The sequence below is a fragment of the Vulpes vulpes genome, unplaced genomic scaffold, assembly GCF_048418805.1.
Source record: "Vulpes vulpes isolate BD-2025 unplaced genomic scaffold, VulVul3 u000000677, whole genome shotgun sequence".
Lineage (NCBI taxonomy): Eukaryota > Metazoa > Chordata > Mammalia > Carnivora > Canidae > Vulpes > Vulpes vulpes.
The window spans coordinates 383488-397462 of NW_027325813.1; positions in this window are offsets into that span (position 1 = coordinate 383488).

The window sequence follows — 13975 nt, forward strand, 5'->3', positions numbered from 1 at the left end:
CTCTATTGCAAGTCACAATCACTAAGCCTAGCGGTAGGGGGTGGGGTGGGGGGGGGAGGGATTTGAAATAGAAACCTCCCCACTGCCAGCCTATCCTATTGTCAGCAGCAATGCTGGGAATGCAGGCACCTTGTAGGAGAATAGAAAGGCGTCTGGGCAGCCCAGGTGGCTCAGCGGTTTAGCGCCACCTTCAGTCCAGGCCTGATCCTGGAGACGCGGGATCGAGTCTCCCATCGGGCTCCCTGCATGGAGCCTGTGTCTCTGCCTCTCTCTCTGATGAATTAATAAATAATATCTTAAAGCAAAATGAGTCTCCATATTGGGTGGAGGCAGGGCAGAGGGGCGGGGGGAGTCCAGCCCCCCCCCCCCCCCCCCCCCCCCCCCCCGTAATGCCCTACCCTGGAGGGAGCCAGAGGGAAGGACTTCCCTGCACAGAAGCTGAGCTCTACCCCTCCTGACACAGGGCACCCAGACAGAGTCCAAGGGACAGGTACCCGGGCAGGACCCCCCACAGGCCGGCCATCACCCTCCCGTTGGCCTCTGTGGACTCCACCCGCCCCCCCAAGTGGAGCCCTGGCAGCTGGTGAGCCTGCACAAGTCCCTCCTAGATCACAGGACAGTCCCGGGGGGGGGCCCCCTCCCAGATTCCTCCCCTGTCAGGGCCTCAAGGGAGCACCAGCCGCACACGGAGACTGTAAGGGGCTGGGAGAGACACCCTGTAGGTTGAGATCCGGAGGGACAGAGAGTCAGACCTAGATGACCACGGTGGAGCGGGAGGGAGGGGCTCAGGCAGGGGCAGCACCCCAAAGGAGAGGACCTAGGGGACCACAGTGAGCCAGAGAAGGCTGCAGGCCAGCAGCCTGTGAACTTTGAGTTTCCGCAGAACAACAAGTGATTTGGAACCTACTGGAGAGCCCCGTACTCCCAGGAACTGCTGTCCTATACTGTCATTTGCTCAGTCTGTCTGACTTTGTGTAGGACACACTCCCAGGAGGCTCCATTCAGGTCCCAGAGTGACAAGATGAGCAGGCCTCAGGGTCCTTGGCCTGACCCCAACCTGAACCCCTTCCCCAGCACCCTGTTGTGCTCCCTGGATGGTTTCTGGAATGCTCCAAAGAGGAGTCAGGCTCACAGGGCAAGCCTGCTGCCGAGTATCAGGAAGTATCAGGAGCGGGTGGCACTGACCTTGAACTCTCGGGGGCATCTTGGAAACACACACATGACTCGGCAACAGCCCCCAAGGAGGGTGATCTCTGCTTGCTCCTTGGGACAGACTATCTGCATCGCTGGTCATTGCAACTGCAGAAGGTGCTGGGGGTTCAGCTTGTGGTATGGAATGTCGAAGGCAAAGCTGAGGCTCCGAGGGGAGGCCTGGGGGTGGGGAGCTGGGAGACAGCAGGGAGCCGGGGTCCTCCTCTGTCAGAGGGCAGGCTGGGGAGGCCGTGGGTGGTTGACTGGAGGGGAGGTGCACCTTCAGCCGGAGAGGGGACGAGCTGAGGCTGGGACCAGCGATGTCCCTTCGAAGTCTGGGAGGACGGGAGGGGGGCCCAGGGGTGGACTCTCAGCATCGTGGGCGGTGGCAAAGGTGCTGGGTGACGGCCGGGCAGTCCAAGCCAGGGGGTGACCTGGGCACAGACCACAGGAGTGCAGAGGGACGGGCTCAGGGCTGGTGTGTCCAGCTCCGGGGTCGGCAAGGACACAGACATAACGTTGGGTTTGGGCTTGGGTTTGTCTGTCGTTTGTTGTTTGGGCTTGTGATTTGTCAGGCGTCTGTCGTCACACCGGTACCCTTCCGTTTCCTTCCCTACAGGGACGCAGGCTCTGGGTGATGCTTTGTAGCCAGTGTGACAGGAAACGAACCAAACTCAGGCGATATAAATGTAACAGGCGACCTCGCAGGTCCCGTGTGTCGCACCTGCAGGAATGCTAGTGGGGTTCCAGGGTAAGAGGGGGGACCCGGGTAGCATGTGGTGGCCGGTGACAAGGCCGACGTGTCCCGGGCGGAGGGGCTGGAGCAGCGCAGGGCCACCGGGGGGACCGGGAGGGAAGGGACGGGAGCCAGGCCGGGGCTGAGACGGAAGCCCGCTCCTCCCCATGGTCCCCATGGAGCCCTGGCCCCCCGGATCCAGCACCGGATCCAGCAGGGCCGACTGTAGGCGGCAGGCGGTCGGGGCCACCGGGAAGCGTGTCTGTGGGACTCGCCCTGGGCTGCAGGTGGCAAGGACTCGAGGGACCAGTGGGATGTGAGGCCACGCCGGGCCCTCGGGGAGCGTAGCCTCCTACTGGACAGGCTGGGAGACAAGCACTGCCGCTCGGGGGGTCGGGCACCCGCAGCTCCTGCAGGCCCGGCAGCTCCCAGCCCCTGCGGCCCCAGGTTCTCCTGTCATCAGGTGGGCGGCCCGGCAGGCCCCTCGTGTGCCCCGAGCCCGGGCCGGGTGACCCGCCGGGCGCTGGCTGGACGTACGTCTGCTCCGGGACCCGCTCTCCTCGTGCGCCTCTGGGCGATGCCCCTCCACCGTCTCCATTATCCCGTTCTGACAGCTCTCCTCTCTGGGCTAAGCTGACGGTTGACGCCTCTCCTGGTCTCAGTGGTCATGAGTCCGGACTCCAGGTGGGGTCCCGGGCCCTCGGCTGTGCCCTCTTCATCCAGCGGGGTTGGCGGGCGGGCACCAGCGCGGCCCCCACCTGTATTCTGAAGTCACTGGACCTCTGGGCTGGGTTGGCATTTTTTTTAAGATTTTTTTTTTTAAGTTATCTGATAGAGAGAGAGCAGGAGCAGGCGTGAGAGGCAGAGGGAGAGGGAGAAGCAGACTCCACACCGAGCAGGGAGCCCGCCCTGGGGCTCGATCCCAACTCTGCGACCATGCCCTGAGCCAAAGGGGGAGCCCTAACCCACTAGGCACCCTGGCGCCCCAGGGGTGGGATTTTTAGTGACCCTTTTTATCAACATAATTGAGTTGAATTTCATCTATATAATTAAAATAAAATTTGGAAATTACATTTTAAAATGGATCAAAAGAGGGATGCCTGGGGGCCTCGGTGGGTGAGCATCTGCCACTGGCACGGGTCGTAATCCCGGGGTCCTGGGAGCGAGTCCCACCTCGGGCTCCCCGCAGGGAGCCTCTTCTCCCTCTGCCTGTGTCTCTGTTTCTCTCTGTGTGTCTCTTATGAACAAATAAATAAAATCTTTTTAAAAAAAAAAAGGATCAAAAGAGAGAAAGAGGGAAAAAAGAGAGAAAGGTGTCCGACCTGCCTACATAGACCCTGGGCTTCGTATCCTCTTCCTGTCGGAGGACCGCAGCCAGCTGGACCCCTGGACTCCCCGGAGCTGGATGCCCATAGTCACCTTGACTCTCTGGGCCTCTCTGCCACGTTCTTGCTGTTTCTGCCTCCGGTGCTCTGGGTCCTGGAGTGTGGCCCACCATGTGACCTGGGAGCTGGCAGCGGGTCTCCCCCACGCCCAGAGTGGTAGACTTTAAGGACTGGATCTGAGGCAGGCAGGAGCGAGCCTGACTGGCCACCAGGGTCTGTTCCTCGTGCCTCATAGGACTGGGAGTGGCTCTTTGAACCCTCCCACCCCGCCCAGCAGTGAGGACGGGTCCTCTCAGGTCCCCCCACAGGGGAGGACACAGCCTCTGGGGGAGAGGTCACAGCCAGAGCCGGGAGGTGACCGTCGTGCTCTCCATGCTCGGCCCGTGTGCCCCAACTCAGAGCCTGGCAAGCTGAAGAACGTCCGAAATGGGGCACCAAGATGTCTTTGTAAGCGTGGAGGTTTACGCGATCCCACGAGCAATAGCCGAATCTCAGACACAATGATGAGAAGAAAATAGGAGGGAGCTCCCTTCAGGGGAAGAGGAAGTCATACAGGCTCCTAAGGAAACAACTACCTTTCAGAGAGGAAGCCCACTTGTCCTGTGTTTTCAGACAACTCACCACACACTCTCAGTCACTCCCGTGTCAAATGATCAGCCCACCCTTCACATGCTTTCTTAGAAGTTTCCTTACATAAGGATTGACGTGACGCCAAGTGAGCCCCCAGTGCCCGCGCCCCGACTTAAGAAATAGACACAGGACTGGCCGACTGGGCCCCGGGCCCCCGTTTCCTGCCCGCTGGGAGGTTCGGCAAAATGGGTGTCCCCTGACCTCCAGCTCGGGGTTCAGGAGGGGCGAGGGATTAAGGGAGGGTCGGGGCAGGACCTGGGAGGGGGCCGGCCTCTGGTCTGCAGGTGGTGGCCGTCCTGCCCTGGAATCCAGGCGGGACCCACACCTGGAGGCCTGCCCCCCCCCCCCACCTGGCGGCCGGGCCTACACAGCCCCCCAGGTCTCAATATGTCAGAGGAGGAAGGCGAGCTCCTCAAATCCGAGAGACGCCATCAATATTCACAAGGGCCCGTGAGATTCTGCGTGTGCACGAGCCCTGACCCACTTGATCCAGCCAGTCCCCTAACGGAGCACACTTCGGGTCTTTCCAAATGTTTGCTATTCTCAAGAAAGCCCTGGCGCTGAGTTTTACAAATGCTCTGGCATTCTGGACAGATGGTCATTGGAAATCCCCAAAGCATTGCAAGCTGAGGCTCTGGTTCGCCTCGACAGATTTCCCTGTGACACCCTGCTTGGAGCCCTCTCCCACTGAGGCCGTGAGAGGCGCCTGGTGACACCCCCACCCCGGCTCTCCTGCATTTGGGGCTTCCTGGCAGGGGAAGAACAGGACCACCCAGCGGCTTGGGAGAAGGTCAGCCCCAAGCCATATCCCGGCCACTATTCTGGAACACAATCCCTGAGTTACTGAGCTCACGTCACTCTGGATGAAGGCCCCTCCTTCCACAGTTGGGCTCAGCCGAGTCACCCAGGTCGAGGCTCCCTTGCTGGCCACCTAGAGCTGCTTGCTCAAGGAGAAGGGGTTCAGGTTGGACCCATGGGGTTGATGTCCTGGGCTGAGGAGAAGCCCAGAGGGCGTGGGGACGGAGGATCAGTGTCCTGGGAAGGGGGCCTGGGGACAGTCATCACGTAGAGGGCCTGAGGGATGGAAGGGGCAGCCCCTGGGTCTCAAGGGGTGACCGTGTTCCCAACTGCAACAGAGAAAAGCATGAGATGTGACCACATGGACCAGCCGAATTCGGGGCAGGGCTGCCCAGAGGCCACCGGCGAAGGCAACAAAAGCTTCCCGGGCTGGTCCCACGTGGCTGGAGACACAGAGATGAAAAAGCCCCTGCCTGGACCCCGAAAAGCCCTCTGGACCTTCCTTTTTTTCACCCACCACCGTCCCCCCGGCCTCCAGGAAGGTTCCTGGATGCCCCCAGAAGACTTTATCTTCCAGGGATAGGTGACGGGTGGCAACAAGCCTTCCCTATGTTACCATGTGGTGCGACAGGCCGGTGATGCCTCCGTGTTTCACGATGACCTCCCGCACAGCCAGGCCCCAGGCGGGGACAGGCCCAGACAGCCCGACATGCAGGGACAAGAGTGAAGCCGTCGGTGGGCCTTTCTCAATCATACACCTGTCCTCCCAGCGCGTGGACTGTGAAGGTCCTGGCAGCAAGCAGGTGGCTGGGGACACCAAAGGTCGAAGCCGAGTCCTGAGGCATCCCTTCAGCTGGGGTCCACAGGCAGAGCAGGGGGTGGGTCCGTGGGACGAAGATATGGGGTCACCTGGGTCCTCCCCTGTCTCCTCTAGGCTGCCATCTCCTCGAGGGCAAGACAGTACCTAGCACATCCTTGCATGCCAGGTTCCTGCCGGGGTGGGACCCCGAGTAGGTGCTCCTGGGTGCTGCTGGATGGCCGAGGGACACAGGGAAGGACTGAACCAGCCTTGCCTTCCCTGTGGGTGGGAGTATCACCATGTGGAAATGTGGCATACCTTCTTGGAGAACATTCTGGCAAAGCCAGAAGCACACAGGCACTGCCGGGGCCCTGGCAGGTTCCCAGAGCCCTGGCTCTGAAGGTGACTTGAGCACAGAGCTCCCTGCCTGAGCCCTTTGTAGCCAAGACCCCCTCCAGTCCTCCCAGCAGATGGGCAGGAGCTGGGACCGGGCACAGGCGGAGGTTGCCAGGGGTCAGTGGTCCTATAGGGGCGGCGGGGGTGTCCAGCTAGCTCCCAGAGGGAGGATTCCAGCCTGTGCTGAGCGTGAGGATCAGGATCCTGGTTAGGTGACCCTGGGGACAACTTCAGAGTCCCTGGAGGGCGAGGAGGCAGACAGGGGCATGTGTGGTGGGGCGGCTTCTCTGTCCTACAGGGAAGCTGACTGTCTCCTCTCCCACCACAGAGCTCCCAGGATGTGGGAGGACGCAGGCACCCCAGGGAGGCCGGGAGCCCTGGTGCCACGTGTGCACAGGTTCTGGGAGAGCCCGGGGGTGAGGATGCCCTTGGCCCCTCTGCTCCTCTCTTTCCCATCCTACCTGTTACTGGGTCTACCTCCCTTTGGGGCCGACCCTCCCTTGTGTATATTTTCCCTCTCCCCAGGCCTCTCCTGCCTCTTTTCGACCCTTGTGTTCCCCTCAGCCTAGCTCTGCTGTCCCCAGTCAGTCCCCTTTCTTTCTGTCTCTCCCCCTTCTTTGGTATTCCCTACCTCCCTCCCTCCCTCTTTCCCCCAATCCCATTTTTTTTGTTGGATCCTTTGGTTCTCTCATCTGCCCAGTGTGCTTTATCTTTCCCTTTGATTACGAATTTTTCCCTCCACTCCACTTTTCTCCTCTTCTCCTTCATGGCTGCCTCTTTCCTTCCTTTGAAGTCTTACCTCTGACTACTGGACCTGATTTTTCTTTGTCTCTCTTAGATCCAGCATGAATTACAAGCTTCATTCCTCCTTTGACCCTCTGGGACTTTCCTCTCCAAGATGACCTGGAATGATGATAGAACCTATTCTTGTAGAAGGAAAGAGAAAATCTCTTTTCCCAATCCTCCTGCCCATCCCATCCAGCTGTCCTGTTCCTTGTAGTTGTTGTGGATCTTTGGTTCTCCTGGCTGCAGGGTATTCCATCTAGGGAGCACACTGTTCTTCCTTTATCAACCCTGCTCTCATGGGCACTCACGACTGTGAGGTCTTTAGACTCTTTCCAATGGAAATCCTGTCCACCTTTTTACCCCTCTTTATTTTTCTAAGATTTGACTCTACCAGTCTTCTATCAGCTTTCCTGCTAACTAATGATGTTTCATAGCCTCACTCTAAAAAATCTGCAAATCTTTATAAATACTGAATAACATAAGATAGAGATGAAAATGTCCCTCCCTCCCACCACAACAATTGAGGGAGAGAGATCTCGTTGTGTCATAAAATTAGTTCAAGGAATGAGTTCAATGAATCTCAATATACATTAAAATCTCACATTCTCAGAGCACCAATCTTGATTTTCTGTTCTATTGTGTGAACACCAGCAGCTATTACCCAATAGTATAGAGTACTGGTGGGAGGAAGGACTTTGGAACCAGTTGCCTGAATTGCAATCCTGCCACTATCATTACTGGATTATGATGTCTGGCAAATTCTTTAGCCAGATTATAGGCATAAAAACGGGAGATAATAATGGAACTTTCACCTACTTGGTTGTGAGGCTTAAATGAACTTGTTTATATTTATATCTACATATATTATGAAGGGGGCCTGACTTATAGTAAACATGATGAAAAGATTTGCTATTACTATTACTAGAAATCTGTCTCTGAAAACTGCACTAAAAATTATCTTGCAAAAGTGTCTAAGACCCATATAATGAGTACTACAAAACATTACTAAGAGAAAGCAAAGGAGATGTGAAAAACGGAGAGATAAACCATGTTCATGGATCAGAAGTCTCCATATTGTTAAAATGTCAATTCTGGAGATACCATGTAATCTCAAACAAGTTCTCAAGATTCTGCCCTCCTGAGGCAGATCTGATACAAGGATTTGGCCAAGCTGACCCACATTTGCCCGAATAATTCCATTTACAGTAGTCTTAGATAGGGATGGGCCACAAGAGATGTTAGTATGGCCACTTGAGTGGGAAGCTGTGAGGAAGCCGTCTTTTATAACATGGTCCCCTGTTGAGGTACTGATTTGACTCACCTCCTTGGTGTGCAACCACAACTGCAAGAACCTCCTCCACATCCTCCTTGAGCTTCTCCCACCCTTGAGTGAGGTGTGTTTGCTAGCTCTTTGGTGAAGGGAATCTTAAGAAAGAAAAAACAAATACAAATTGAATCATTTGCTTCCCGTGACAGCAAGCCAAGACTTAATTACTGGTTCAATCTATCCTAAGAATGCGACTTTTTAAGTCAACCTGAAGTTTTGTAATCAAAACTCACCAGCACTGGTGAGGTCATCTGCTTGATAAAAACAGAACATCTGCTATTCCCTTCCCTCCACCACAAGAAAACATTCTGACCTGAAACAGCCCTCTTTTTTGTTTTGCTAACAAGTTCCTAGCTCCATCCCCTGCATATGAAAACCTTCATTGGTAAAACTGGCCTCAGAGCATCTCTACTTGCTAGGTGGAATGTTGCCCAATTCATAAAGCATTTAATGAAGCCAAATGGATCTTCAAATTTACTCAGTTGTGTTGGGGCCAGGTGGGAAGGGAAACTCCTCAAGATGGCGGATACCCCAAAATGGCTGAGGTTCCTGTCACCACCTCCACTTGGGATGTCAATGGACCAATGACCTGCTGACAGCTTGACGCAGACCCTTACACCTCTCCTTTGGACTTCCCCAACCAAACCCAATGCCCTTCAAACCCCAGAGGAGGAAGTCACCTTTGACTGGTCGAATTGCAATCCTTCCTTTGCATAGTGAGGGTCACTCTGACTGGTTGGATTGCAATCCTTCCTTTGCATATGAGCCAACCAATAGGAAACCGTTCTGCCTTACAACGTTATGTAAACCCCCTACCACCTTGTCTTGGCACGACTTCCCCGACTCACTCCCCCCCGCGCCTCCCCCCCAGTCGTGGAACCTCGCCGAGAGTGCCTGCAATAAAATCTGTTCTTGGACCCTCACTTGCCTTGGAGGTCTCATTTCCATTTAGTTACTAAAAAACCTAAGTTGAAGTTTGTTGTTGTTATTGTTTTTAAATATTTTATTTATTTATTCATGAGAGACACAGAGAGAGAGAGAGGCAGAGGGAGAAGCAGGATCCATGCAGGGAGACCGACGTGGGACTTGATCCTGGGTCTCCAGGATCATACCCTGGGCTGAAGGCGGCTCTAAACTGCTGAGCCACCGGGGCTGCCTCGAAGTTTGTCTTTAACAGGACCTCACAGGACACCTAGAACTAAAGTCAGGGACAAGAACAAGACATGGATTTTTGCCCACCCTCACATGCTCTACAGCTCACTCTTGTAGGCTCCAGTTCATCCTCGGTTTCCCACACCCTACCTCTATCACCTCATCACACAACGCTTGTCCCATGAACTTCACGTCTGCTGCACAGCAAACATGAAGATGACAACTTACTGACATTGCTTAACCTTCTCCTAAAATGGCATAGAGTCAGAGTCTCATAAGAAGTCCTTATGCATCCCATATGATCCAGCAATTCTACCTCTGGGTGTGTAGAGCAAGATAGCTCTGTAGAGAGCAAGATAAAATCACTTGTGTCAAGCAGTGAGTGATTCATTCAGGTGGTAATGTGAGCAGCCAAGGGTGTTGCAAGTCAGACCACATATCCCCTAAATGGCACAGGCTGGCAATACCCAGCACGGATAACCAGCAGAACCAAAGTGCAAAGTCTCAAGGCTGATTAAACTCCAAAGGAGCTTCAAGAGGAGCTGCAGCAAACTGTCCGCCTCTCCAGATGCTGACCCATTTACATCTGACTGCATTGAAAGGGCAACTGAGGCCAGAGGCTCTGCCCAATTTGTCTCCGAACATAATACAGATCCTCCACTGCTTGAATATAATAAGCAGCAAGTGCCAAGAGCTGACCTGGACTGGGTGGAAACCTCATCTCACCTGTGTGCCCACAGACTGACTTTGAGTGTGGTTCATTAATTTCTTGACTCTTGTATCTTGTTTGTTGTGTGATTTTGTTTTGTGCTTTGCTTAGTGTGACATATATGAAGCCAAGTTAAATGCATATGAAATGTCATCGAATTTGGAATCCTGACTCTGCTTTACAGTGTGATTAACCCTGCTTTATGACTCGATAAGGCTGGCATTTCGGAAAGACAACTCATGTGTGCACCTTCATACTGTGCTTGTACCAATATCCAAAGGAAACAAAATCAATATTTTGAAGAGCTAGTTGCACCTCTGTGTTCATTGCAGTATTATTCACAATAGCCAGGATATGGAAACAACTTATGTGTCCAACTGATTGATGAACAGATAAAGATGTGGGAGATTTTATATATATGTATGTGTGAAAAAGGAATAACAAAAGCATCAAAATCAAAACCTAGTACTGTTAGGTCCTCACTTTTCCTAGAGAACCAACGTCTCGGCGGACTCCCCAGAGACTCAGATCCCCAGACAGGCAGATGCAATCAGCATAAGGAGTTTATTGAACGTTTGCACAAACGGGCCCTCCCCCACTAGGGTGGAAGAGCCCCGAATAGTAGGTACAGGGGCCTTTTAAAAGCGAAAACCACAGAATCAGCATAGCACACGGGTTATTACATGATTGGTTTGTTTGAAGGTTAATACATGCATACTTTGGGACCTTCCGTCAGGGCGGGGAGGGTTTTTTTTGTTTCCTTATCTCGGAAAAACCATAGGTTGTTTTCCGTTGCTTAAGTTCTCAATATAGCTGGGCGTGGGCCGTTCCTGGGTTAGGCCTGGTTCTTGTATTCTCACGAAGGGGGGGGGGGGGGGGGCTTCAGTACTTTGAAAAAAATAATTGAGAGAAAGCAAAAATAAATAAAATTATGAGTAAAAAATGGGATCATCTTTTTTTAAGATTTTATTTTTCATTTTTATTTATTTGAGATAGAGAGTGAGAGAGAACATGAGGGGGTGGAGGAGGGCAGAGAGAGAGGGAGAAGCAGGCTTCCTGCTGAGCAGAGAGTTTGATGTGGAGCTTGATCCCAGGACCCTGGGATCATGACCCAAGCCAAAGACAGATGCTTAGCCAACTGAGCCATCCAAGGGCCCTCATCTTATGTTTAAGATTTTAAAGTAATTTATACTCAACATAGAGCTCAAACCCACAACCTGGAGACCAAGAGTCACATGCTCCACTGACTGAGGCAACCAGGGACCCCTGGGGTTGTCTTTTATAGAGCTGTAGAAAGTCTGAAGAGAATACTATGAACACACACCAATCAGTTTGAAAAATGAGGCTGAATGGACAACTTCCAGAAAAAAATATGATAAAAATGATACCCAAAGAAATGCAACACTTGCGTTAACCATAAATCATTAAAGAAAGGAAATTTTTACTTAAAATGACCACATAAACAAATATCAGATTACCAGCTCCAGATATTTTATGGTAAGTTCAATCAACCATGTAAAGATTAGAATTGAACTTTCCTAAGAAATTAGAAAAAAAAAGTTAAACTCCCTAGTCGATTTTGGGCAGATAAAATAATCTTGATTCAAAACTACATAAGAAGAAGAAGAAAAAAAAAAGACTACATAAGAAGAGGGTGCCTGGCTGGCTCAGTCAGTGGAGCATGTGACTCTTGGTCTCAGGGTTGTGGGTTTGAGCCCCATGTAGGAGAGATTACTTAAAAATAAAAATAATAATAATAATAATAAAACTAAATAAGAAGATGAGTGAGAAAAATTATAGCCATACTTATTTATAAATATAGATGCAAAAATCATAATTAAACTGTTAGTAAACAAATATCAAGCCAAGAAAGATTTAAAGAATATAGGATTTCAACTATACTCAAAAGGATTATTAAAAAAAAGATAAAGAATATGGGACTTAAAATTTTCTATTTCCCTCTTAGAAGAATTTCTCTTAAAATGGAAGGACAGAAAAAAAAATGGAAGGACAGAAAAGTCTCCTTTATGAGTGCCATTGTTCAAGTGCTGTTGTTCAAGCCAGTGTCCCAGGAGCCTCAATAAAGGACAAGAGCTGTGGGAGTTGCAAAAGAACAGAAACTAAAAGAAATAGTAAGCAAGTTCTCAGTGAGGTTGGTAGATCCAACTTTAATTTAGGAAAATTAGTAGTGGGGCAGCCCCAGTGGCTCAGCGGTTTAGTGTCACCTTCAGTCCAGGCCTGATCCTGGACACCTGGGATGGAGTCCCACTTCGGGCTCCCTGCGTGGAGCCTGCTTCTCTCTCTGCCTGTGTCTCTGCCTCTCCCTCTCTCTCTCTGTGTCTCTCATGAATTAATAAATAAAATCTTGGGGAAAAAAAGGAAAATTAATAGTGTTCCCAGATACTAGCAACAAAAAGTGTAAAGGTAGTTGAAAGCTACAATAGCTCCCAAAAAGTTTACAAGAAGTGAATCTAGCAAAATGTGTGAGACCTTTATGAAAAAGTACAAGACTCATTAAAAACATAAAAAGAGGGACGCCTGGGTAGCTGCCTTTGGCCCAGGGTGTGATCCTGGGTTCCTGGGATCAAGTCCCACATCAGGCTTCCCTCCGGGAGCCTGCTTTTTCTCCCTCTGCCTGTGTCTCTGCCTCTCTCTGTGTGTCTCTCATGAAAAAATAAATAAAATCTTAATTAAAAAAAAAGAAAAAGAAGACTTATATAAATTCAGGTATATACCATGTTAATGAATAAAGACCCTCAGTGCCAGGAAGATGTCCATGCTTCCCAAAACTAATCTGCACATTGATAGTAGGATTTGTCATGGAACATGAAAAAGCCTGCCCATAAATTCATGTTGATCTAAAAGGGCCAATTTCAGACATTTTGGGGTTTATTCAGTGCTCTCTCTTTTTTGATTTACTGAGGTGAAACTCGCATAACACAAAAAAAGGCTGGGCAGGTGGACACGACACTGCACTCGTGACGGGATCTCCTGTTCTCTACTCCTGGATTCTGACTGATCAGCAGGGATCTGCCTCACCTGAGCCGACCCTCGGAGCTGACCTTGACCTAGAGGCTACACAGCCAGTGACAGGGGACAGGGATTGGGGGTTCCCCAGCTGTGGATCAAAACAGACACATGGGCTCTGCTTCTGCTCCTGACACCAGCAGCCCGCTGCACCGTCCCTGTGCCTCTTGTGGGTCCTTCCAGAGTCCTGCCTTTCCATTCAAGTTTCCTTGGCTCATGCAGGCACCAGTGCTCCTGAGAAGGGCCGGTGGTGCTCTGAGGGAACAGCTGAGTCTCTGGGAACCAGAGATTGACTGGAAATGCAGAAAAACACCCAGGGTGAAGGTGGGGAGACAGGCCAAGTGCAGCCAAGTTCTTCATGGGACCCTCAGAGAGCCACGTGTTGATTTTACCCTCAGTTCACCTGGATGGGGCATTGGCCTTCATCTCTCTCTCTCTCTCTCTCTCTCTCTCTCTCTCTCTCTCTCAAAGCTGAGACAGAGCCCAAGGGGATCTATCTCCATGATGATTTGGAAATGCACCTTGTCAAGGCTGGACCTTGTAACAAAGGGTAAAGAAGCAGCGTGTTGATTTTACCCTCAGTTCACCTGGATGGGGCATTGGCCTTCATCTCTCTCTCTCTCTCTCTCTCTCAAAGCGGAGACAGAGCCCAAGGGGATCTATCTCCATGATGATTTGGAAATGCACCTTGTCAAGGCTGGACCTTGTAATAAAGGGTAAAGAAGCAGCCAAGGGAAACTGCATAGCCAAAGAGCCCAGGTAGGGGAGGCAGGAGAAGGCAGCCAGTTCCCAACACCCCTTAGTCGGGATTACACACAGGGCAGAGGGTGAGGACTCCCTACAGTCTCCACCTGAGACACCAGCTTCAGAGACAATTCCTTGATTTGCCTTCGCTATGCATCTCCTTCCCAGCCAACACATCTTTGCTTCTTTTATTCCCACCAGGAAATCTCCACCACCCTGGGGACAGCACTGGCCCAGCTACCATCACTAATATTCTGGGTCTCCGGGGAGGTAGCAAGGAGCATGACCTCTGACC